This window comes from Miscanthus floridulus, chromosome 6 (assembly GCF_019320115.1).
Source record: "Miscanthus floridulus cultivar M001 chromosome 6, ASM1932011v1, whole genome shotgun sequence".
In the NCBI taxonomy this organism is placed as follows: Eukaryota; Viridiplantae; Streptophyta; class Magnoliopsida; order Poales; family Poaceae; genus Miscanthus; species Miscanthus floridulus.
Window position 1 is genome coordinate 143,837,009 of NC_089585.1, and position 26,463 is coordinate 143,863,471.

At 41.5% G+C, this 26,463-nt stretch overlaps 1 pseudogene; it reads right to left on the minus strand.

Moving 5' to 3' along the window:
* Nucleotides 1–707: 707 nt before the first annotated feature.
* Nucleotides 708–21,920, minus strand: LOC136461415 (putative protease Do-like 14; annotated as a pseudogene).
* Between the last annotated feature and the right edge of the window lie 4,543 nt (nucleotides 21,921–26,463).

A 26,463-nucleotide genomic window follows, 5' to 3' on the forward strand; every position in this document is an offset into this window, starting at 1 on the left:
TTCAAATTCAGAATACCTGTTTGGACGAAGACTCTAAAACGAACTGTTCACACTAGTCTTGCAGCCAAGTGCACGCTCTAAGCCTGAACATGTTAAATAAAAGCCACTTAATTCCAGAAGGAAATCCAAACATACCACTTTGTCTTAAAATATGCCAAGACATCCAGAATCACATCCCATGATAGGTACGGTGGTCTAGTTCTTTGCATGTCATAGAAGCTCATGCCAATAAATTGCCCGTCAAGATCAACGACAGGCCCTCCAATCCCAGCTTAACCAGGTGACATGGACAGGTTGTCATTTGTAATGCCAAACAGATATGTAACTTAACTACAACCATGTAAAAGCAACAAAAAAAAAGGAAAATAGTAACTTAACTACAACCATGTAAAAGCAAAAAAAAAAAGGAAAAATATTTTCCTTTTTTTTTTGCTTTTACATGGTTGTAGTTAAGTTACATATCTGTTTGGCATTACAAATGTCAACCTGTCCATATCTGGTTGTAGTAATCAAAAAGGAAATGTTGACTCACCAGACATATCTATTGGTGGCTTTGGAACATCACTATTTCCTGGTGCAGTAAAGTCAAGTTATTGGAACTGACATGCTAATACTGACTAGTGACTATCATGTAATAATCACCACAAAACTCAGTACATAATATCCAATTGTAAATTTTAGAATCTGATGACAGCCTGAGCAACAAATCAGAAGTGGTTCTGCATGAAAATACCCATAAACAAAGTGTAACAGTGTTACTTGATTAACACTAACATATGAAAGTATCAAAGTATAACTCTAAGAGGCGGTACTTATTATGAATTACAAATGTAAAACCATTTGATCCGTGACACAAGTCACCGAGTTAATGAAACATGATATGGCACAACTGTAGCTGCTCAAATAAAGCTTATTTTCAAGATCAGTCCTCTTAATATTCAAGCTTGTGAGATCATCAGTTCTTTTATTCTTCTTCAAGCATCTTGTTAGATCAGCACCACTGTTCTCAGGTACCAGTGTCTCACCAGTACTGAAGCAATTTTGTTTTTTTTTTTTCAAGAAAAGGCAAAAATGTGGGTCAAAACCAGTAAACCAACACTGCAAAATCATCACACTTATTAATTCAAGTGCCCTAATAAAGGTTTTATGCCAAGGATGATGGATCTTGACCTAACACAAGCTTTAGTGTGAGGCCCAAAATCAACTTAAAAGCTAAACTAACAAAAAAAAAGTGAAACACCAACTTTGGATTTTCCTGGTGTCTGTGATGCACTGGATGCGAGAAGAAGAGCTTTCTTGTGGACGGCGTCGGACAAAGTCAGCGGAGCTCAGTGCCTGGTAGCTTGGGAAAACGTATGTCAGCCCAAAGAGGATGGAGGGCTTGGGATCAGACGCCTCAACACACAGAACGCCAGTCTACTTCTGAAGCTCATTCACCACCTACACCACCCTGATGGCTCCGCCTGGGCAATCTGGGTAAGAGGGCAGATACATATGGACTCTCTGCAGGGTGATCTAGCTGGGACGCACTGGGAAGCACTTAGAAATTTACTGCCGGCATACCGGCACATAACTAGAGTCAACATCAGAGATGGGCGAAGCACTGATTTCTGGAAGGATACTTGGTTAGATGAGGCACCTCTGGCTACATGTTTGCCGGCCCTCCACAGTCACTTTGCTGGACATGGTACTTCTGTCCAGGAAGTCTTATCGGCTCGATTGAGGTCACAGCTTCAGCGCCGCCAAGTTCACGAACAGCCGAGGAATTGGAGAAATTGACGATGATGCTTCAGGACATAGTCCTTAGCAATGGCACTGATGAGAGGATATGCTTCTTTGAGGATGGCCACATGAAGCTGCTTGTGTCGACGGCAAAAAGCAGCATCAGGGAGCCGACGGCACACAGCAGCGAGCCGAGAGAAACCGTGCGGAGCAGATCCCGAGCTTTCTCCGGGTTTAGGAAGAGCACCGGACCGGATGGTCATGATCGAGAGCGTGCCAGTCAATTTGACCCTGCAATTGACAAGGAGATAAAATTGATCAGTAATTTAAGGTAGAATATACCGGTGTTGTCCAGACAATTTCAAATACATGGCTAAGTGGCCAACACGATAGGGCGATCGACTAGAGAGTCGATATCCAGCATGTTCATGATGTAATGTAAACAAAACAAACATATTGACAATTATTATTTACTCATTTGCATAGATCTAACTTAGCCGATGATCACGAAAACATGCGAAAGATGTAAGGATAGACGTGTAAGCATACACGGGAGAGACATACTAGCTTTTAACCAGGACAAAAATAAGTAAAAGCATATAAATAGCCGGTACATCCTCAACAAAGTGGGCTATCGGCTAAAACAGCCGATTCCAGTGATTGTGACGCACGGCATACGATCACTCATCCGTTGGATACAAATAAATTTACAAACAACTAGACCCAATCTATTGTACCGTCAATAGATCGAGTCGTCAGATGCAGCATTGACAGTAGAACCCTAGATCAAAGACCAGCGGTCGATAGATCTACTTATATCACAAAGGGATCGTGAAAGCATGTCATATGTGTGGAAGCTCAAGTCATTGGCAAACTAGCTGATGGGGGCATAACGGGTGGTTGACGCCATGCTCTTCTTAATAGATAGATCTATTAATCGACAGTGTCTAATCTGACACACTATCAACAGATCGAGTCAGCTGATGCAGCATTGATAGCGGAATCATACCGGGTACTGACGATCAATGAATCTATCTCTTAATAGAAAATGGCTTCAAACACCCGCCATGTACGATCAAGATTGAGATAGATTGGTCATCAAAATAGGATCTAACGTTAAGAATTGAATTCAACTGTGATAGTAATCAGCAGACGACAGATCAAAAAGATAAGACCAACGAATCTCAATCTAAATCAGGCAATCGGTAATATTATATTAAACAGTAAACTATTTAACACAATATCGATAACTTTGATTGATACCAACGTTTACAAGAGATCAGTCGTCTGTTGCAGCCTTGTAAAAGTTGATATGAATCGATAACTAATCTATACCGCGATTTGTAAGAGATCAGTCGTCTGTTGCAGCCTTACAAACAACAATATAGATCGATAACTAACTTACACCGCGACTCGCAAGAGATCAGTCGTCTGTTGCAGCCTTGCAAGTAACAATATAAGTCGTGACGGATACTCACAAACAAGCCGAAGGTCAGGTCGTCCGATGCAGCCTTGCTTGCCCAAAGAACTCGTCGAAATCTACTCTACTCCTACTCCTAAGGGGTGACCTGAGCTGAAAAGTAAAGGTACTTCTTTTGGTTAATTGATGAGAGATGTCTATTACAATAGCTGGGGTTCAATATTTATACATGAGGCTTGACTACAAGTCCTGGTCGAATAAGACCGGTTACAAACTTGGAAAAGAAAATCAAAACTTACTAATTCAAGATAAATTGGACTCCAATCTTTCCCTTCTATGAAGTCCGACATGTCTTCTAGCTCAGTGCCTATTGAAGTCCAGCTTATTCCCCTGGTATGATGATGTCATCCTAACGGCAACTTGGTTAGCCGGTCCTGTTGAAATTTTTGGCTTTCCCTGATATTTCCTGTCCTTGGGGACTTCCCATCCCGAACCAAATTTCGGTGTCAACACATGCTCCCTAATTTTGGGATAAAATGATTTTATTCCAAAATTATTACATGGGCTTTTTCAGTCTCACCTCACTGGCCCTCCTTGACCAAGGATAATTGGAGATCATGGCATTCGGTCATCTGTTGGTGATCACTTTCTTGACCTCTTGAGCCAATTCTTCCCCAATTCGACTCATGCTCATAGTTGATCTTTTACTACTCCTCAAGTCCAGTTGATGCCTATCATTCAAATCTGTCTTACCCTTGTCAACTGTCGTATTGGTAATCTTTTTGGACTAATCGCCTTTCTCATCAGCTAATTTAGCTTTTAGCCGATCGAATTCTAATTGATCAATCCTAGGGCCTGCCTCTGGACGCGTCTGGAAACACAAAACTATACCACGATTTGTAAGACAACAGTCGTCTGTTGCAGCCTTACGAACAACAATATAGATCGATAACTAACTTGTACCGCGACTTGCAAGAGATCAATCGTCTGTTGCAGCCTTACAAGTAACAATATAAGTCGTGACGGATACTCATAAACAAGCCAATCAGGTCATCCGATGTAGCCCTGCTTGCCCAAAGAACTCGTCGAAATCTACTCTACTCCTACTCCTACTCCTACTCCTACTCCTACTCCTAAGGGGTGGCCTGAGCCGAAAAGTAAAGATACTTGTTTTGGTTGATCGATAAGAGATGTCTATTACAATAGCCGGGATTCAATATTTATACCTGAGCCTTAACTACGAGTCCTGGTCGAATAAGACCGGTTACAACTTGTAAAAGAAAATCAAAACTTTCTAATTTAAGATAACTTTGACTCCAATCTTCCCCTTCTATGAAGTCCGACGTGTCTTTTCGCTCCGTGCTTTGTCGTTCTTGCCAATGGGGCATATTCCCCTGCTATGATGACGTCATCCTAACAGCAACTTGGTTAGCCGATCCTGTTGAAATTTTCGGCTTTCCTTGATAATTCCTGTTCTTGGGGACTTTTCATTCCGAACCAAATTTCGGTGTCAACGGCTTGCAGGAATGATATGCAGGGCAGCAGGGCGTCTTTTGAGGGGAGACAGTACGTGCCCATCGTACCAGTTCATCTGGCATAACTTTGCCCCCCCTCGGGTTAAGTTCTTTGGATGGCTACTCACTAAGAATAGGATCAATTGCAAAGCTAATTTGATGCAGAAGGGAGTGTTTCAGGAAGACAACTGCGATATATGCCATCAGAGCTCCGAAACAGCTGACCACATAATCAGGGGCTGTCCCTTTGCCAGAGAGTTTTGGAGGAGAATTGGATGGAGAATTGAGGATGTTGCAGATGTCCAGCAAATATGGGAATCTACTGCACCAGTCAACATGCCACGGTCAGCTCACGCTACCCTTCTACTTCTCATCTGTTGGGAGCTATGGAAGCATCGCCATGATGTAGTTTTCAGAGAAATGACCCCAGACCACGGTCGTCTTGTTGCTGCCTGACGAGAGTCAGCAAAGCTGTGGAGATGCTGCCTCCCCTGGAACAAACTTCATCTATCTACTATCTGGTGTAATAACTTGCGTATGTAGCACTTTCATTCTACGTGTAATTCTTGTAACTGGGCGCCAAGCCCCACCACCCACCGGTTCACTCCGGCATCTGTGGTACCAATATATCAGGTGGGGTTGATTTTAAAACAACCCCCCAATAAGCTCATTTCATTGCTCTACTATGGCCCTGGCTTATGGTTTCGCCTGATCTATTTTAGTTTTGTTGCACAAAACTGTATTTAGGAACCTGACAAGTTGCTGCATTTATAATGTATGTCACCAAGTAAAGAGTGTTCCCTCTCAAAACTTGATGCCAAAAAAAAAACTACGAAAGTAACATCAAGTAACTGTTTTCAAAAAAGGGAACATCAAGTAACGATCTAAATTATTGCCGCCTCCCACCGCCCAAACCACCACCAAACACACGGACACACAAGTTGTTTTGGAATACAAAACAGCTCACCTTCTATGTCATGACGAGGAGGGGGGCTAAATTGGGATATGAAAGAGAGGGTGAACCAACAATGGTCAAACATACAAAATGAAGTTGAGTTATAAAAGGCATACCTGCACGCCTTCAAGTTCTGTAACCGTTTGAGAAATTCACTCCTCCTCAGAAAATTTTCGAAAATGCTCCAACCGTTCAAAGATTATAGTTGTTGGCAGGAACACAGTTCTTTCTTTAACAAAAAAAAAAGGTTCATGCCAACAAGGTTCCCTTCTGTATTGAAAAGTGGGCCACCTTCCCAACCCTGGCACACAAAAAGGTTTTTTTTTTAATCTCACACAAAAGGGTTTTTTTAATCTCACATAAGAAGGGCGGGCCTAGTGCAAGCGGTAAAGTCTTACCGTCTGTGACCGGAAGATCCCGGGTTCGAGTCGCGGTCTCCTCGTATTGTACAGGTGAGGGTAAGGCTTGCCACTGACACCCTTTCCCAGACCCTACACAGAGCAGGAGCTCTCTGCACTGGGTCCATCTTTTTTTTTAATCTCACACAAAAAAGGTCACTGGACCAAAACAATGGAGTTGTATGGAACAAGAGTTATGTAGGGAAAGAAAAAGGAAGCACATTCCTATTGCCTTGCCCCTGAGATACACTCAGTGGCGAATCTAGGATTTTAACTTTAGGTATGCCGCTAAAAAAATATTTCATATATGATTTGGTAAATTCATTTTAGCAATTAAGTAACAATTATAAATTTTACAACGTGATTTGGTATACATGCACTAAGTAACATGACAAGGCTTAAATTCAAGGATTAAGTTGAAACCATCTACTAGATACAATATAAATAGTTCAAAAGTCATACCGATAGTTTAAATATACACATAAAAGAGCACCAGAGGCTTACAATGCTTTTTTCAGACTGTTTTATTCGACGATTTCTAAGAAATATGAATGTCTTACTATATCTTCTTCATCAACTAGATCAACCACCGATCTTCCGCCACTAGTTCAACCTGATCAGGTGGAGGATTAGAAGGTTCAACTGGCTATGAATGTTACCAAATAGCTATGAATGTAGAAAATAATTTTCTAAAAAACACGAAGAGCAAAGATTAAGATCTACCTAACCAAAATAGTAAATCAAGACGATAAGTCCTGACTGGCGCAACCGAATATTTTGCAGACAGAACGTGGGAATTAGATGGCGATCCTCCGATCCAGCATTTAGAGCATGGCGGAGGGCGGCAGGGCACCAGGGGTCGTGGTCGGCCGGGGCGTCACAGACTCACCTGTCAGGCGGCGATGCATGTGTTCCTCCGTGGCTCCCCATCCGATCGAGATTAAATTAGGAAATTCGAACGTATACGGAGCGCATGTACCGGACGTTTGGACTTTAGAGAATTGGAGTTCCCTTGCCACATGGGCCACGTCAGTGCATCATATGGGCCTCCCATCATCACGCGATGGTGTCCACGTATGTTTTTTCCTTTTTTTTCTTTTTAACAAATACAGCGTATATACAATATAATAGTATATATACTACTGCTGGCCAGGTTTGCAGGGTATGCCGGTGCATACTCGGCATACCCTGTGGCTACGCCACTGGATACACTTTACTGCATATAGGAGAAACACATTAAAATAACCCTATCATAATTCGAGCGTGCCTCAGAGACTACATATAGGAGAACAGTGTTTTTCTTACACATTAAAATAACCCGTTCGGCTTATCCCATGTTCGGCTTGTTCGGCTTCTTTTTTTCAGCCGGAACAGTATTTTTCTCTCATAATATTTTAGCCAGAACAGTATTTTTTAGTCAATTGCAACCAAAATTTAGTAAGGCAAACCGGCCGAAGTGTACCTCGCAGATTTTACAAGTGGACAGCATAAGCTCTTCACTATCTTCAGATTCTCTTGAATCGCGGGTCAGTATGCCACGCCCTAAAGCTACTACCTTTGTACATGGAAGAAATTCCATCTCCACCACACGTGAGACGTACAGCTTGAACATCAAGGCAGGATGTGACATTGACAATAGCAAGGCCATAATCTAAATCATATTTCCCCAAAAATCCTGTGACAACATTGCCTTCATAGCGCACTTCAACCTATATTGATAAATAAAAAACAAAAAATTGATCGAGATTATATTAACTAAACAATCATTTTTTACTAAAGGATGAATTGCAGCGCAAACCTTCAAGTTAGCAGGGTGTTTTGTTTTATCATTTAAAGCTCTAACCAAACTCGCTGAAGTCAGAAACCTTGTAACACACCCCTGGCATTCTATAGCTATTCCCGAGCATGCAAATAACACACAGCTTCCTACACAACATTGCGATTTGAATCATGTATACAGCAATGTAGATATATATTCAGAAAACTAAGAGCAGCATAAATAATCACCACAGAGTACAGCAGCTGAGACAACACTTTCAGACAAATTTGATGCAACTTCTTCACTGAGCTCACTTCAGACATCTTGTATTGAGTCCTGATGAATATCGCCTAGTTTTTTTTTTTTTTTTTTTTGAGCCTGAATATCGCCTAGTTAAAGAAACATGAAACAGCACAACTGTGAATGCTCACATAAATAAAGATGTAAAAAAACATGTGCAAAAACGAGGAAGAAGCAGACCTGGATTCAATGACTCTGCTGTCTCTCTGTCATCATTGCAAGTTCTTTTATTCTTCTTTGACCTTCTTATGCGATGACCACCACCCGCTCTAATCAACATCGTCCAATACTGTTTTCTAAAGAAAACTGTGGGTTAATACCAGTAAAGCAATGCCACAAAACCATCAGACCCTCTAATAAGGTCCATTAATGCAGGTTTTTTTACAAGGTTGATGGGCCTCGAGCTAACATAAGCTGCAGCGGCCCAAAATCAATTTTGATGAAGCCAAACCATCAGACTTATCCCTTTCCTCCACTGGATCATGTGTAAACTGTAAAGCATTCTCTAATATTCATTAATCTTGATCATTACAGTGATAGAGTGAACTCAGTCCAAATAGTCCCTTTAGGGGATAATAACTTGTCATCCACAAGGACCCAAGGGGATGCAAACATGTAGGGAAATTTCGAAACCAAAAAGCATCGTGGTGATCAGGGCGAGGACATGGGTGTACACATGTACACCCAATAAATTTTGGTATAATACATGTATATACTTGTAATTGTGCCATAGATCCAAGTATAAGCAGCTTGCATTAGGGTTTGAGTGCTCGTTTTCGAACAGAAGTAAGGAAGAGATACCTGGGGGTGGGGGCGCTGCTCGCCCCTCTGCCGGCAAAGAGACCAGCGCAGGCCACTACTACAGAAACGTTTTTTAGGGACGGCTCGTAACCCTTTGTAGGGGCGGTTTGGTCAGCCGTCCCTACCGAGCCGTCTCTATAAATCATGTATTTGTAGGGGCAGTTCTTAGGACGCCCCTAAAAATCGATTTGTAGGGGCGGCTGGTAGGGGCTGCTATAGTACCAGCCGCCCCTATAATACCTGTTTGTAGGGGCGGTTCAGTCTAGAACCACCTCTACAGTACGTTTTTCTGCCAAAAAAATTCACATTTATAATTCAAATTCGACCAGAACACTGTTTGTTTCCGCGTATTCCATCCAGCGTTCACGTTGCCGAACGCCCCGCAACCAACGTTCCGAACTGCATTCGCGTTGCCGAACGCCCCGCGACCAACGTTCCGAACCGCGTTCACGTTGCCGAATGCCCCGCGACCAGCGTTCCGAACCCCTTAGACTACAAGCACAAGAGTATTATATAAACTACAATTACAAGTCCAATTCACAACAATATATACAATACATCATTAAATAGACATAATTCATAAGGTAAAACCATTGTCAAATTCCATACACATTGTTATCAACGTCCTAGAGCTAGCCTTTCAGTCTCACGAAGGTATTGATACTGAGGATTTCTACCTAAGTCAGACTCTCGATCATGGTAGACGCCTTTAACGTGTACAATCTGGTCCAATATGAAGTTGCAAAGGTCGCCGACAAGCTCTAAGAGTTAGTCATCCTTGTATGGGTTTCTTTTCATTTCTTTCTCTTCTTTCCACTACAAGAGAACAAGTTTCGGTTTAGTATTTCATACCATATACGAAGTTTTTATACTACGGGTGAAGAGGTTCAAACTTACCCTTAAGAGGTGTCTCCTATAAGCACCGGTGTTACTCATCATAGAACATATATAGTTAAGAGCAGCAGCCACTTAGATACAGTAGTAGTCGTAGATAGAGTACTAGAAGTGAGCCACTTAGTAGCAGCCACTTAGTAGTATAGGGAAGTGAGTAGAGTAGCAACCAGCAGCTAGGGAAGAGAGTAGAGTAGCAGCCAACTAGTAGTAGTAGGAGTAGCTAGCAGTAGCAAGTAGAGTAGTAGTAGTTCAGTAGATACCAGATTTTGGAATAAAAAGATACAGTCAGAGCTAGAGTTTGGACATAACACATAAATAAAAAAAATTACAACAAGTAATAAGACAAAAACTTGGAAGCTAAAATAATAATTTATGATGTCACAAAAGGTGATACTACAACAAAAATTAATATAACATAAGCTAAGGTTTTAAGTACATTTATATAAACATGGAGCTAATGTAGAAAGACAGTTGACATGGAGCTAAAACTAAAGAGTTGAGAACTGAAACATGGAGCTAAAGCACAAACCAAGGTGGAAAATTAATCCGATGAGATGACGGTGAAACTTAAATTTTGTGGCTTCACCCACTACTGTAGAGCTAGTGGGCAACCACTGCCGCCTGTATTTGGTTAGTTTTATTTATGCATTAAATATATTCATATTCATAATTTTTTAATATTTATATCACATAAGATTGCAGAACGTGCTGTATGACGATCGAGTTAGTGGACAGGTCATTGAAATTTTGATACTAATTGCAATGCAAAGACCAATTCATTTCACTATGAGAAGGACAGTACAACACGAGCATGTACGTATACGCATGCTGCTGCACTACCCAAAAAAACAAATACAACAATATTGAGAAACTGAAAATTTAATAGTTAACTACTATAAAGTAACAATATACCAGCATTGTAGTATTTCACTAGATACCAGAATTAAGAAACACATGATCAGATTCCATTACTAACAGCAACGAAATTACAAAGTTTTTTTTAAGAAAGGACCCAGCCAGCTTCTCTATACCAATTGATAACAGGCACACAAATGAAATAAATAACAATGTTCTCATCAAAAAGCAACTATATAACATAGGATTAGAGCATTTTTTCAAGATAGTCATGAAGTGACAAGGAACAAATAAACTATCACAAAGCCAACAAGGTTGATTAACACAAAAGCCAAATTAACAGCAGATTCTACTTCTACCATATATATTTTAAAATAAATATACATAAACATATAAATTACACCATACTTTAAAAAAGTCAGATTAACACTTGATTTAGATTTGTACTAAACTGTGGACTACACAATATCAATTATTGCTTTATTCTTAGCAACATGTCTGATTTCTAATATGGCATATTAAATTGATGCATGCAAAGGTGTGCGGATACTCAAAAACAAGATATGAAGGTTAAAAACTAGCTTGAAAAAGCCATATCACAGATTCTCCTCAAATATTGCACAATAATTCAAACTCATTCTATAGCTACAAAAAAGGTGAATTGGTGTGTGTGCCAGTTTTGCCTTCCAAAACAAAATTCAATCCAATTCTATCAAACTTGCATAGTTGCATACAGTCAAAATTTATAAAAAATTCCTTCAGCATGTTACGTCAAACCTAGTTATGTATATAACATTGTAGAAACTATTCATAAATAAAACGGAAAACCATTTGTACAGACATAAAGAGGCTCCTAATGCAGGGATTGTGCATTATGGCGTGGTGACACAGGATCCACTACAAAAAGTTGACCCCAAGCACACCCCTAACACAGCTAGCAACTTAAAACAGGGGAAATTCTAATCGAAGCTTCCAGAGGCCAAACAACAAGCAAACCCGTATGACAACAGACAAACCCGTATAATTCTGGTATCTAATTGTAATTCTAAATGGTAAAGCATCAGCAGTGGTGGATCCGAATTACCTGTCAGGTGTAGGGAAAGCTATGGAGGAGCGCGGACGCTGGTGGAGGTGCGCGGACACCGGAGAGCACGGGCAGCCGGGCCGCCCGTCATTGGAGGTGTGGACGCTAGGGAAGGAGTGCGGACACCGGAGAGGTCGGGCACCGTGGCCGCTCGCCATGGGAGGGAGCACGGACGCCGACGCACCTAGGCCACGGGAGGGCGGGGAGCAGGCCCACGGCACCTCAAGGTCGAAAATAAGGTGGCGGCGGACCGGGTCATGGATGTGGACGGCACGGTGAAGGGTCGAGTTGACGACTAGAGGGGGGTGAATAGTCTTTTCTAAAACTTAATTGCGTTGGCTAACCGATACAAATGCGGAATTAAAACTATCGGTCTAGCCAAGACTATACCCCACTATATTTGTTCACTAGCACCTTGCAAAGATAACAATTATGCAACAAAAGTGCCGGGCTAGTTAGAGCTCTCCTAAATAATTCTAGGAGCAAGGTTACATAAACCTATGCCACTAGTATTTTAAGCAACAAGGGAGCTCCTACACATGCTAGTAAGCAAAAGCACAAAGCTAACAAAGCTCACTAGCAATACTCAATAACAAGACAACCAATGTCTAATTAGAGAGCTCAAATACTTAGCTACACAAACTAAGCAATGTGACTAACAAGGTTACTAAAACCAAATTAGCCACGCAAGGGAGCTACTTCTATGCTACATAAGCAAGAAGGTAATTAGCAAGCTACACAAGCTATCTAATTACAAGAGCAACTACACAAGCTTAATATGTATAAAAGTAATTGCAAGCTTGTGTAATGGGGATGCAAACCAACAGGAAGAATAAGGTTGACACGATAATTTTTCTTCCAAGGTTCACGTGTTTGCCAACACGCTAGTCTCCGTTGTGTCGACCGCTCACTTGGTGGTTCGGTGGCTAATTAGCATCATCCGCTAAGCCCGCATGTCGGGCACCGCAAGAACCTACCCCTTGAGTGAGGGTAGCTCAATGACACGCTTTACTAGAGTTGCTCTTCGCGGCTCCCGTGGGGCGAGCACAATGCCCCTCACAAGCACTTCTCCGGAGCGCCGCACAAGCTTCTTGCACGCTTCGACGAAGACCATCACTAAGTCGTCTAGGAGGTGGCAACCTCCAAGAGTAATAAGCACCACCGGCTTGCAACTCGATCACCTAGTGCCACTCGATGCAACCTCACGATGCAATCGCACTAGAATCGCTCACTCACACAATCGAATGATCACTATCAAGTATGTGTGAGATGGAGGGCTCCCAAGCACTTCTATTTATAGCCCCAAGGGCTAAACTAGCCGTTACCCCTTAACTGGGCAAAAATCGGGCCGACCAGACGCTCCGGTCATGTTGACCGGACGCTGGACCCCAGCGTCCGGTCGCTCGCAGACGATCACGTGTCCTGATTCCAACGGTCACTTGATCTGACCGGACGCAGCAGCTTCAACTGACTGGACGCTGAACCCCCAGCGTTCGGTCGTTTCCAGTAAGGTACCGATCTCGACCGGATGCGTTCGGTCACACTTGATCGGACGTAGCCCAGCATTCGGTCACACTCCAGCTTCTATGTCACCGTACGTCAGCCTGACCGGACACAGCCTGCCAGTGTCCGGTGCTTTCAGACCCAGCGTCCGATCAGTTGACCGACGCCAGCGTCTTCGCGATCAACTCGTTTTCACTTCTAACTTCTTCACCCTAGCTCCAATGTGTCAATCATAAGAATTTGCATCCGGCGCAATAGAAAATAGGCATTCCATTTTCCCAAAAACGCCTAGCGATGATGCAAAGTTAGATCACTCGAGTGGCACTAGATGACCGATATGCAAACAAGTTTGCCCCTCTTGATAGTACGGCCATCTATCCTAAACCTGGTCATAAACTTCTCTACACACCTATGACCAGTAAAATGAAATGCCCTAGGTTATACCTTTACCTTGCGTATTCATTCCATCTCCTCCAATGTCAATGCAATATATGCACCAACACGATCAACAATGATATGATCCACTTTATATCATCACATGATCATATTGGTTCATCAATCTTGACTTTACTTGCTCTTCACCGTTGCTATCGTCCATCGGCGCCAAGTCTTGCTCAAGCTTCACCGCCACGTGGTCCATCACTCCAAAGCCTTCGACTTGCCCTTCACGCTTGCAACTGGTCCATTAAGCCAAGTCTTGTCTTGATCTTCTCCACCTTGATCACATGACTCAATGTCATGTCTCATGTGCAATAAGCTTCTTCATCATCACATGTGTGAGCTTTGCAACATCTCCAAGCCATTTTCACCTTCATGACATATGTTGCTCACACACATGTACCTATGGACTAATCACCTGTGTATCTCACATAAACACAATTAGTCCACCTAAGTTATCACTTAATTATCAAAACCAAAGAAGGACCTTTCACACGAAGATAGGGAGGAGGCGGCGGCCGGGGGCTCTAAAACCCTAGCGCCGCCAGCCGAGGGCACTAAAATCCTAGCTGCTGTGGAGATGGGGCGCGCGGGTGCGGAGAGGAGGTGCGGGCGTCGGGAGAGGTCTAGGGGTGCGGAGAGGGGGCACGGGTGTCGGGAGAGGTCCGAGAGGCGGCGGCGGCAAGGCGCCGGGGAAAAGATTGGGTAGCCTGACGGCGTCGGGAGGAAAAAGAGAGCGTCCAACACATTTTCACCCGTGCGCCTTTGTTTTTATACTCAGGATGATTTGTAGTGGCGGTTCCTGATCCAGCCACCCCCACAAATGCATTTGTACAGGCGATTCCTGATCCAGTCACCCCTACAAATATTTTCTATTTTAATAAATTATTAATTCTGTATTTTTATATCACAAAAACACAAGTAATATAAAAACAATTGTATATATGTACAAATATAATATTTTGTATTATTCTACATATGCAGAAACATATATATAAATAATTGTAGTCAAAACAATATAGAAAACAAAAAAAATAAAAATTTAAATTTTAAAAAAATCAACTACAATTTTATGATATTAAATGAAATAAAATAAAAATCTTGTAAACATAAAAGTTGTATAACTCATCAACATATACAACTTTTATTTTGATCATCTTATCATGTGACTTTGTTTGAACGATTTAAAATTTGAAATTCAAATAATTTCGACTTGAAACAATATTTTGAAAGAGTAAATGATTTTAGCTAAAAACTCATGAATACCAAAGTTGTAGAACTCATTAAAATGTACAACTTTTATTTTGATCATATTTTCATTTGACTAAATTTGAAAAGTTGAAATTTTTAATTTCAATAAAAGGCAACTTCAAACAAGATTTTGAAACCTTAAATGATTTCAACAATAAAAGTCATCAACATAAAAGTTGTTGAACTCAGCACTATCTACAACATTTATTTTGGTCACTTCTTCATGTGATAAAGTATTAGTAAACATTATTTACAAATTCACATATGACTCATAGTTTCATGAACTATACGAGAAACATATTGATTTGTGAACAATGTTTACTATCACTTTGTCAGATGAAGAAATAATCAAAATAAAAGTTGTAGATCTTGATGAGTTATAAAATTTTGGTATTCATCACTTTTTTAGCTGAAATCATTTAATAGTTGAAAATCTCGTTTGAACTTGTTATTTTTTAAATTTGAAAATTTGAAGTGCTCAAACTTTGTTAAATGAAAAGAATGACCAAATCAACATAGTAATTTGATAGGGCATGATTTTAGAAAATTTTAGAAAAAAATCATCACATTTGGAGTTAGTATGAGGGAGAAATACTAGTTGCAAATTTTACCCAGAGATTAAAAATAAAAATCACAACTGTTCATGGTTATCAATGATGAACAAATGTATTTCTCTTTTTAATTTATGGCTGACACTTGTAACTAGTTTTTCTCCCTCATACTAACTCCAAATATGATGGTTTTCTTCCTAAAAATTTCTAAAATCATGCTCTATTATTTTAGTCTAGTCATCTATCTTTGTCACTAATTTTGAACAGTTTAAGTTTTGAATTTCAGAAAATTATAGCTTTAAACGTGATTTTCAACCAATAAATGATTTCAGTTGTAAAGGTGATAAATATAAAAGTTGTTGAACATATTACTATTTATAACTTTTATTTTAGTCATCTTTTTTATTTAACAAAATTTAAATAGTTCAAATTTTAAATTTCATAAAATGACAGCTTCAAACATGATTTTCAATCACTAAATGATTTCAGCTGTAAAGGTGATGAATATAAAAGTTGTATAACTCATCAAGATCTCCTATTTTTATTTTGCCTATTTCTTCAATTCATAAAGTGTTAAGTGATTTCATAAAGTTTTAGTAGTAATAGAATGGATGCTGAAATAGATTCATCTAGATGTTGCAAAGGGTAGTCTCACACACATGCATAAATATAGTCTCACACACATATAAAAATATATAGTCTTATACACATACATAAATATATAGTCTCACACGCATGTATAAATGAAGTCTTACAAACACACAATTACACAAACACTTCACGTTCAACAATTAGCTAGTCCGCTATAACGACTTTCTTCTTGACACATTTTTGTTTCCATGGCAATATATCTTTGGGTAGGTTCTTTTTCACAACACTAATCTTCTTAGGAAAGTCTGTGAATAGCGGCATCTCATCGTAGTTATTGTAAGCTTCAATATCGTCCACGCCATCAACTCCAATAATGTGCTGTTTCCCAAAGGCAACCACGTGCTTTATCTTCTTTTTCGGGGGAGGTTACTTTATGGGTCAGACATATAAAAAACTTGTGCGACACGTGAAGCGAACATCCAAGGGTCATCTTGGTAGCCTAGATTCTCGAGGTCCAGAACTCTCAATCCGATCTCGTTCAGTTGGTGTTGTTTGATCCAGCGGTATCGAAATAGAGCCACCGTTATATTCCTTCCATAGTTAAGTTCCCATATCTCTTCAATGATGCCATAGTATTGGATCTTTCGTCCCAATTCATCGAGAGCCTCTATTCGAATGACGCTGTTTTGGTTCACATATTTACTATCCTTTGCGTGGGTATAGTACGTATACCAATTGATGTCATAAGCATTCCAATATGTTACTTGTCTCGATGGCTCCTCCACCAACCTACTGATGGTAATAGACTCTATGGTTTCTCTAGGCAGTATGTTTTGGTCCTTCAATCATGTAGTTAGTCATTGCTTGTGTTGTTTCATGATCCATTCATCCGAACGACCATTTCTCTCTGTCATAATGATAGCCAAGTATTCATCAATGTACGGTTGCATCAGTTGTATACTCTGCAAGACACTGTAATGCGCCCGACTCACCTCTTTATAATCATGGTCGATGAACACTTTTCTACCACTGGTGCCCTTCCCAGCTAGCCTACCTTTATGACGAGAATCGGGTTTACCAATCCTTTTCTGTACTTTTAGATACTCTTGGTAGCACTCGACAACCCTCTATCATGGAGCCCTCTGGATATGCTCGATTATGCACGAATCGACTTAGAACTGACATGAACTGCTCGTAGGACCACATTTCATGCAAGTAGCAAGAGTCCAACGCCTGTATCTAATGAACCATGTGAATCATGAGATGTGGCATTATATCAAAAAAAGTAGGAGGTAAACACATCTCTAGTTGGTTTTGTGTCTCCACCACAAATTCATGTAGGTCACTCAGCTCTTGCTTGCTAATCGTCTTCTGTGAGATCTTTGAAAAGAAATAGCACATGCGGGTGACGGCTATTTTCAAGAACTCTGGCTTTATAGCCCTAATTGCAATAGGTAGAAACACTATCAGCATCACATGACAATCGTGAGCCTTACAGTATGTTATTGACAAGTCCTTCATCGACACTAGCTTCTTCACATTTACTGAAAACCCAGTCGGGACTTTGACCCCCCTCAGGAAAGTGCATATAGCTCTCTTCTCGTCTGGTGTTAGGTTGAAGCACGTCGTGGATAGAGTGTATTTTCTATTAGCCTCAGGTACCGGGTGAAGTTGTGACATCACGTTTAGCTGCACCATATCTTTCCATGCTTTCAGACTATCCTTTAACTTGTCTGTGTCCACCAAGGTAGCGATGAGACTCTCAAAGACATTCTTCTACACGTGTATAGCATCAATGGCATGGCGGACCTCCAAGTCTGGCCAATAAGGCAGATACTGAAAGAAGATCAATTGTTTCTTAAAAGGTACGCCTTCGACAGGAGGTGTGCTTCTATCTCTGTTCGTCCCATTCAAATTCTTTTTTTCATAGACGACACGTATGTTTTTATCATTTTGTAGACGTGTTCTCTATTTTGACGTCTCTCTAGAGGGGGTTCAATCTCTGGGGTGTTGTCATAAAATCTAAAGAACAATTTGCTATGGTACTTGTGACTTGTCTTTAAGAAGCGTCGGTTCCTTAGGTAAGCTATCTTCTTGGATGCATCCAGGTACACCCATGTAGTACCATCCAAGCAAACCAAGCATCCTATCTTTCCTTTGATCTGTCTAGACAAAGTAAACAGCGCGGGGTAATCATTAGTAGTAACAAATATTATTGCTCTACATATGAAGTCCTCCTTTCAGAACGCATCGTTCATCGGCTCTCGATACCTCCATAGCCTCTCCATTTCTTGCATCAAAGGCTCGAGGAACACGTCTATATCAATGCCTGGTTGTTTATAGCCAGAAATAAGAATAGTGAGAAGAAGGTACTTTCTCTTCTGACACAACCACGTTGGGATGTTGTACATGGTCAAGATCACTGGCCAAGTATTGTGGTCGCTTATTCTCTCATTGAAGGGATTCATTCTATCGGTGCTCAAGCCGAAACATGCATTCCTTGGGTCATCATTGAATTCTTTATGCTTCTCATCAAATCTTTGCCACTGACTACAATCAGCCAGGTGTGCAATCTTATCATCATCCACCTTGCGCTCATCATCCCACCATGTCATGAGTGTGGCTTCTTTAGGGTTTAGAAAGATATGTCTCAAGCGATCGGTCACTAACAGGTACCATATTACTAAGGTAGGAATTTTTCTCTGCTTTGCATCGTTGTCTAATGGAGTGTCCTCTAGAGGCTGAGATTCTTGTACCACCTTTTTTGTACCCTTCTTATTCCTCTTTTTCCCCATAGATACTTCGTCCCCACCGTAAAGGTCATTGTTCTTGTACCGGCTGGCCCCACACCGAGGACATTGATCCAGTGACTTGAACGTTTCACCATGAAAAGGTATACAGTGGTTGGGGCATGCATGGATTTTTTTCAACCCCCATTGTCAATGAACTTATGACCTTCTTCACTTGATATATGTTGGTGGGAACTGAGTTTGGTTGGGGTAGCACCCATGATAGGAGATGCAATAAATCATTGAAACTACAGTCTGACCAGCCGTACTTAGCCTTCAGGATGAGTAGCTCAAGCACAAAACGTAGCAATGTCCAATGTGTCGGACAACCCTTTTCAACACCATACACAGTCTCCTTCGATGCTTTTATCATCCTTTCCAAATTTTCTAGACCTTTCGAGCTATTTAGTAAAATCTCTGGTCCAAGGGCTCAAATCATGTCCTCTAAATCATCTTCATCCCCGACACGTGCTCCACCATTATTATTGGCACCACCTTCGTCGTTACCATCCCAACCACCAGTATCACCACCTTGTTTATTGCCAAACTTTGAATCCATTCGTACTTCAAGCTCTGCTGAATATTGGAACAGGGATTCTAGGGTTTCGTTATCGTATTCCTCCTCATCCTCGTCGTTAACAATAACTGTTTCACCATGATGAATCCATACTATGTAGTCCTCAATAAATCCTCGCATAATCAAATATGATCTGATGATAGTCACATCTGTCCATGCCATACAGTTCTTGCAATCTTTACAGGGATAAATAATTATATCCTTATTCTCTGTCAATGTCGTTGCATGCTTCTTTGTGGATTCAATAAATTTATCCACCTCTTCACGAAAACCTACCTTAAACCTTAACGAACCATACATCCAAGTGTTCATGTACTCCATCTTTTACAACAACAACAAAACAAATATTAAAGGACTACTTATTCAGATATATATATAAATGAATCAAATTAATAATTACTTAAGAATAATTGTATATACTTCAGATATATATGAATATAAATCAAATATAATTACATGAATCATACAAACACACCATGGTAGAAGAAAATTATTAATGGCTCATTTATCTATAAATAATTAAAATACATATTTGTTGATTACAATAAACAATTTTAAAGACAACAATTAGCAACAATTATATTTTATCTAATATCTTTCATGCAAACCCTAGTCTAATTTCATCAAACACAAATTTATAACACCGAAATTAATAAAAAAATCAAACCCTAGATCTAGATCTACATGCACATGAAACATCCATAAAACTAACTAATTGTTCACTAAAATCAAGAAACATTGACCAAATAAGGGTATGATCCTATCCCTCTCCCTAATTTACTCTAGTACATTCAAAACTTAGGTCTAATTTGCTTCATAAGTAGCTCAAGCATCATAGAAGAGAGAGAAAAGCAAAAATCTAATTACTCACTAACCAACCATTAAAACTTTCAAAAAAATGTGGAATAGCATTTTCTTACCGTCTACAATCTCTCCATCAAATGATTTAAGACCAAAACATTCCCCCTTAGTAGAGCAATTTTTGGGAGGTGCCCAAGGCCTCCCCACCTTTCTTTCATGGGTTGGAGTGAGTGACCTGAGGAGAAAGAAGATGATGTAATTTGCTTTATATGTGGGTCATTTGTAGGGGCGACTGTTGATTGAGCCGCCCCTACAAATTAAAGGTATTTATACGCGGGCATTTGTAGGGGCGGCTCAATCACCAGCCACCCCTACAAATAGCAATACCGGAGGCGGCTGGTGAGTGAGCCGTCCCTACAAATCCGACCCATTTGTAGGGGCGGCTTGTATCACCAGCCGTCCCTGCTGTTCCATTTGTAGGGGCGGCTGGTCGCTGGGCTCCCGAGTACGCCACTGTAAGGGCGGCTCCATCACCAGCCGCCCCTAAAAAAATTATCCCGTTGCTACAAACCATTTTTTTTACGTAGTGGGAGCATGGCGCCGCCGCTCGCCGCTAGGAAAGGAAAAGGCCATGGGTGCTGTTGGTGGCGTTCCTCTTTCTTTTTTTTTTCTTTTTGCCCATGTTTAGATACTATAAGCATCTTGTATGAATTTTATTCATGTTTCAGAGTTTAGTGGCTTGTGAGTCTAGTAGCACATTACCTTTGAGCTAAAAATGGTATGGACCAAAAGCTTAAAGCTGTATCCATAAATATAATGGAACAAGACAGTTATGAATATTCGATCTAGTTTATGTGATGCATGCATTCATTCCAAAGTTCCCCAAGAAAATGATGTTTTCTGAAAGGGGCGTATAGGCTGATGACTCATGAGCATAGCTATGAGAGAGAGAGAGAGAGAGAGAGAGAGAGAGAGAGGGGAGAGAGAGAGAGAGAGAGAGAGAGAGAGAGAGAGAGAGGGGATAAAAAAAATTTGTAGTAGTCCTGTGCTTGCAAAGTGACCTAGGGGCAGGATCAACTTTTTGAGATCGTGAGAGAAATAGAATTGGTGGAATAGTTGATTGTATTGCTGAGTTTAGTGAACGAATTATGTTGGAATATAATACATTGTTTAGGGGGCAAGAAACCTAGCTTCCCTAGAGATAAAGACAACAAAATTACATGATCCTAATCTATCTGTTTACATCAAAATTTGGAAATAAGAATTACAGAAATTCGAAAGCTCCCAAGATCATGTCATCAAGAAATCGATTGCATAAAGGTCGGTATCAGCTGATTCGAATGCAGTATTGGAATCGGCTCTCTTCAGATAGCGCCAGCAGATAACGATAAAAGTTGCGGTTGGCGTTAGGAAAAACATGTTGGACTCTACAAAAAGAAAAAGATTAGGGTTCAAGTTATCTTAAATTAGGAATATTTTCTCTTATACCAAAGATTATAATGAGTCGTGCTTAAGTAGGATTCATGCGTAGGTTTCGGGTATAAATATTAGACCCCGGCTATTATAAAGGACACACAATCAATCAAATATAAGTTATTTACTCTTTCGGCTCCGACCAGACCTTAGGAGTAGGAGTAGAGTAGATCTCGACGGGTTCTTCAGCAAGCAGGGCTGCATCAGTCCGGTTGACCTCCGGCTTGTCTGTAAGTACCGTCATGGCTTATACCTCTATTTGTACGGCTGCATCGATTCGATCGACCTCCATTGCGACTCTGATATAAGCTAGTTATCGACTCTTATCTAGTTCAAGTACGACTGCATCGATCCGGTCAACCTCCACTGCTCGAATTAGATTAGGATCAAGTTATCGGCTCTACCTAAGAGTGTCAATCTTTGGTATATTCATTAAGGTACCGATCTTACTGATGTTTTCCATTGTTATTAGTTTGCAGCAATATCAAGCTGCCCGATCAAGATCGATTTAGATTGGCCTCATATCCTTTAGGTTCGTCGTTCATTTTGTTATAACACAATATTGTTTACCTTGAGCGACGGTTTATGTTTGATCGTCCGTTTTTACTTTGATCTTGATCGCGCATAGTACGTGGTTAAGGCATGAATAATCTTGAAGAGGTTTGCTAGCTAATTAAATCTAGTTTATAGTTCACCATTATGGCCGTAACGATCCGATCGATCCCCACTGATGGCACTGTAGATTGGAGGATGCTAGTTAGTAGATTTGTTCCTGATTAGGAGTGGCCTTAGCTATTTGCTAAGCCTACATCGGCTAAATAGCCGATCGCCTGTGCGTTAACGCCTACAGTGTGCGTCCATGATTCTGTTAAGCATGAATAGATCTGTGTACTTTAAAGGTTTGATTCGTTGTTTTTTCACGGGTGCATCAAACCGGTCGAACCCCACTGTTAGAGATAGCAAGTTGAGTCTGAGGAGTCTATAGGTTTGTTCATGTGAAATAGTCGATTGTTCATATGTTGTAGTTCTCTTCACCTGAATTGGCCATTTTAGTCGATTCATCCGAGCCTTCACGAATAGCATGTCTTTCGAAAAGCCTGTCAAAGTATGGATGCTTTTATGGATTCTTCGATTTTAGTTTGTTACTATCATCATAGCTGCCATTGATTCGGTCGAACCTCACTGTTGGTGGTAACATATTAGATTCAGAGCGTTTGTATGTCAATTTATATCAGATAGTCGATTTGTTCGCATGCTATATCCTTTTATCGTTAGATTCATCGGCTTACTGCTTTATACTGATTACATCTGTTTAGTTGATGATCTCATTTACACCTATGAGTACTGTACCTGTTAATATGAAATTAATCGCTACCCACGAGCTTTACAGTCTGTAACAGCCGATTTCTGTGCATATCGGCTATTCAATCACTTTTCACGCCTGGCTGCTCCCAAAGCGGTACACTTGGAACTGTCTGGGCACAGACCAGTATGTTCCACCTTAAATTACTGATAAACTTTCTCTCCTTGTTAATTGCAGGATCAAATTGACTGACACGTCTCGGAAGGAATACGTAGGATCGACTAACCCTGCGTTGAAGCCAAACGGATCTCCAGCTCCATCGAGCAGATCCTTCCGACTTATTGTGTGTTGACACATTTTCGTGCCGACACTATCATATCGCTAGAGATATCCCATATTCTCTAATAACATTCTCCGTAGTCATAGCAAGAGCGGTGCAGACGGAAGCTAAAAGTGACCGAGGATATTCTCACTAAGGCTCCATTCGACTGGCTGAAACTGACTGGTTGTTGTGGGGAGGAGCAGTTGGCTGAAACTGACTGGTCAGACCAGCGAACGCACCCTAAGATCACAACCCAGGTAGGCCAAACCAATTAGGCTAGAACATACCTAATTTGGGGGTGTCACACTGGCTTTGTGTACAGGAACGATCAAGTGGGACATGCTCTCCTCTACACCGGCTCTGATTGGCTTACCTGTTTTCAGCGAGTTTTAGCCGTACCAGCCATGGACAGCCATTACGCAGGAGGATAAGTACTTGAATAGGCTCCGAAGCTATACCTGGACAGGCTATTGTGCGGGCCATGCTCTGCACTTTAATTGTGCATGACTGTGTGCAGTGTTCGTCATACTCTCCATTGTATTGGCACTATGCTACCAGCCTAGCATGGGCGGCAATGTGCTACATGACGAGCACCATCCCTGTTGTCTATTCGGATCTGACTGCGACCCAAAAGTCCGCGCAAGAATCATAGCTACTTGGATATGATTGTGTACTATAGAGCAATAGTATTGTTGACTACCATCAAACCGTCTGCGACTGCATGTAACCTTGCCCCCCACTATGTGGGAGCACTCGCATGAGGGCATTGGAACACATTACACACACAACTTCCACTCACACCTGCATCGCATCCCCAAATCGACACTGAACTGAGCGCTCAGTGCACAAGCAATGTAGACTTTCCTCTTTCACTAGACTTGGGCTCTTAGCTTGAACTAGTATAAACTCTCGTTAACAATGCGCTACTCCTAATCCACTATGTGTGATTTTGTATGATTACTCGTCAATGGTATGTAACGCTGACACTGACCAAGGGTACAAGGCAAGGTGAAATGCCCAAGTCTCTCTCGCTGTCGCATGTCAGACAGTTTGTTTGTTGCCCCCTTCCCCCAATCCACACACAAAAAACAACAACAAATACCTAGCTAGCCCTAGACCTGTCTGATGATAGTTGGACGGCCCGATGCTTGGTGTGATTGAGCAGGCGAGGAGAATGCAAAATGGTTAAGCTTACTCAGTTTATCCTAATGATTTCACAAGCTCAGAATGAGTTATCTTCATTCTCAAACTTTAATGCTTCCTTACCTGTATTACTTGTTGAGCTTTCTATTATGCTTGTCGGAACAGAGAAGCACCAAACACATGATGGTGTTTACAAATTTTCAGTTTATGCTAGTACGTACTTCCATTGGCAACCGCCAACTAAATCGTAATTCAGTTCAAACAAATGTTGTGTCATTTTCGCGTGCTCCTGAATAGTGAATACCTTAGGCTTGAATAGATATCTTTAATTTAATTTACCAGTGTCATGAACTATTTTGTACTACTTTCTGAATCGAACTATTTTACGTGCTTATAAATCCTGGCTCATCAGCCGCGCAGGCAATGCAAGGCGCGATGTGTCAACAGTTCGGTACGGATGACGTTTTAGATAGCTCACTCACGTCAGTTGGTTGGTTTGGACTTTTATTTGGAAGAGATTGATGTGCGAGCACAAACGTTTTACACCTTGTTCGTTCAGCCGTATTTATCAACTATGATATAATATTTTTCTTTCACAACAAAACAGTATCAGTCGGCTTATAAATCATAGGCTTATAAACCATAGAAACCCATCACGCGAACGGATGTTAGATAGGTCGCATCTGATTGCAACGCTGGGCCGTTGATCTGCTACAAAAGATTCTCTCATAGCCAACATAGACCATAAACCACACTACCCCAGTACACCGCTATTCCATGTGTATTTCCGCAATCAGCCCCTAGCTATCACGTGGCTACACGACCTGCGTCACGTTTTATCGTCCACCTGTCGGCCGCCACGGCCCACGGATGAACGGGGGGCAAATCTAGCCAGGAATGCCGTTTTAATTACGTCACATAGGTTTTCTTAAATTATAGCCGTAAAACGAGTTGCAAATTTTACCAACCAGTCAGCCGTCGCCGCGTCCGCGAGAGCCGTTCGTGTCGTGTGATGGTGGTGTCCCCTCGCCTCGCGTCGTCGGATCGATCGCCTCGGTGCGCGCGTGGACCGGTGGACGGCGTCGGCCAGCAGCTAGCGCCATGCGCCAGCTTCCCCCGCATGCTGCCCGCTGCCGCTGACTTTGACGCTCTCCATCGGCGGACCCGGACCGGACGTAGCGCGGTAGCCGACGTGCGCTCTGACGCGTTTCCGCGCTCGCTGCCGAGAAAGGAGTCGGACGGCCGCCGCTGCCCGCTGGTGAGGTGGCCGAGAAAAAGTCAGACCCGCGCCAAAAAAGAAAGCTTCACAACTGAAGTCTAAGAGATTGCTTTGTCATGTTTGAAATGTGGCAATTCTATGGACTTGGGGCGGCATACCTATCATTCCGGACAAGATCTAATTGCACGTATGGTATTAATCCCATGGATTGAAGTACGAGGTAAAGAAGACGTCGTTTGGTATAAGATCTCCCCCAACAACTTGTCTTCTAGTTGATGTTCTCCTCGTCTAAAATTGCTATGGATAGATGTTTTTACAAGAAAACCAAACTCCGTACCACGTTTATTCAACACTATTTAAAAAAACAAGCAGAAATAAGATCCACCTTCAATATCACATCGGGAACCAAGGGAGGTCAAGCAGTTTTATTCATACTTCATACATGATATATTCATATAAAAAGGAATTCAAAAGAAATTTCTTGAAATTAGGCTGCAGATCTACTTCGCACGAGTACACACAGGTGCACATGCGCACCGTGTCAAGTTTCTTTCAACAGATACTCCCATTGTCTCCCCAAAAGTTGGGGGGTATAATTCGATTAATTTAATAATTCCCAAATCAGGAAAAAGAAATGAGAAGCGTGGTGGACCCCGGCAGCAACCACGAAGGCTCCACACGCCATGCCGCTCCCTTCCCGGCACGCGTCAGCCGGAAGCCGACCGTCCCACTGCAGCTGGGCCCCACCGGCAAGCGCCCGTCGGCGTCAAACCAGAAGCCGATAAATAGCCGCGCCGGGC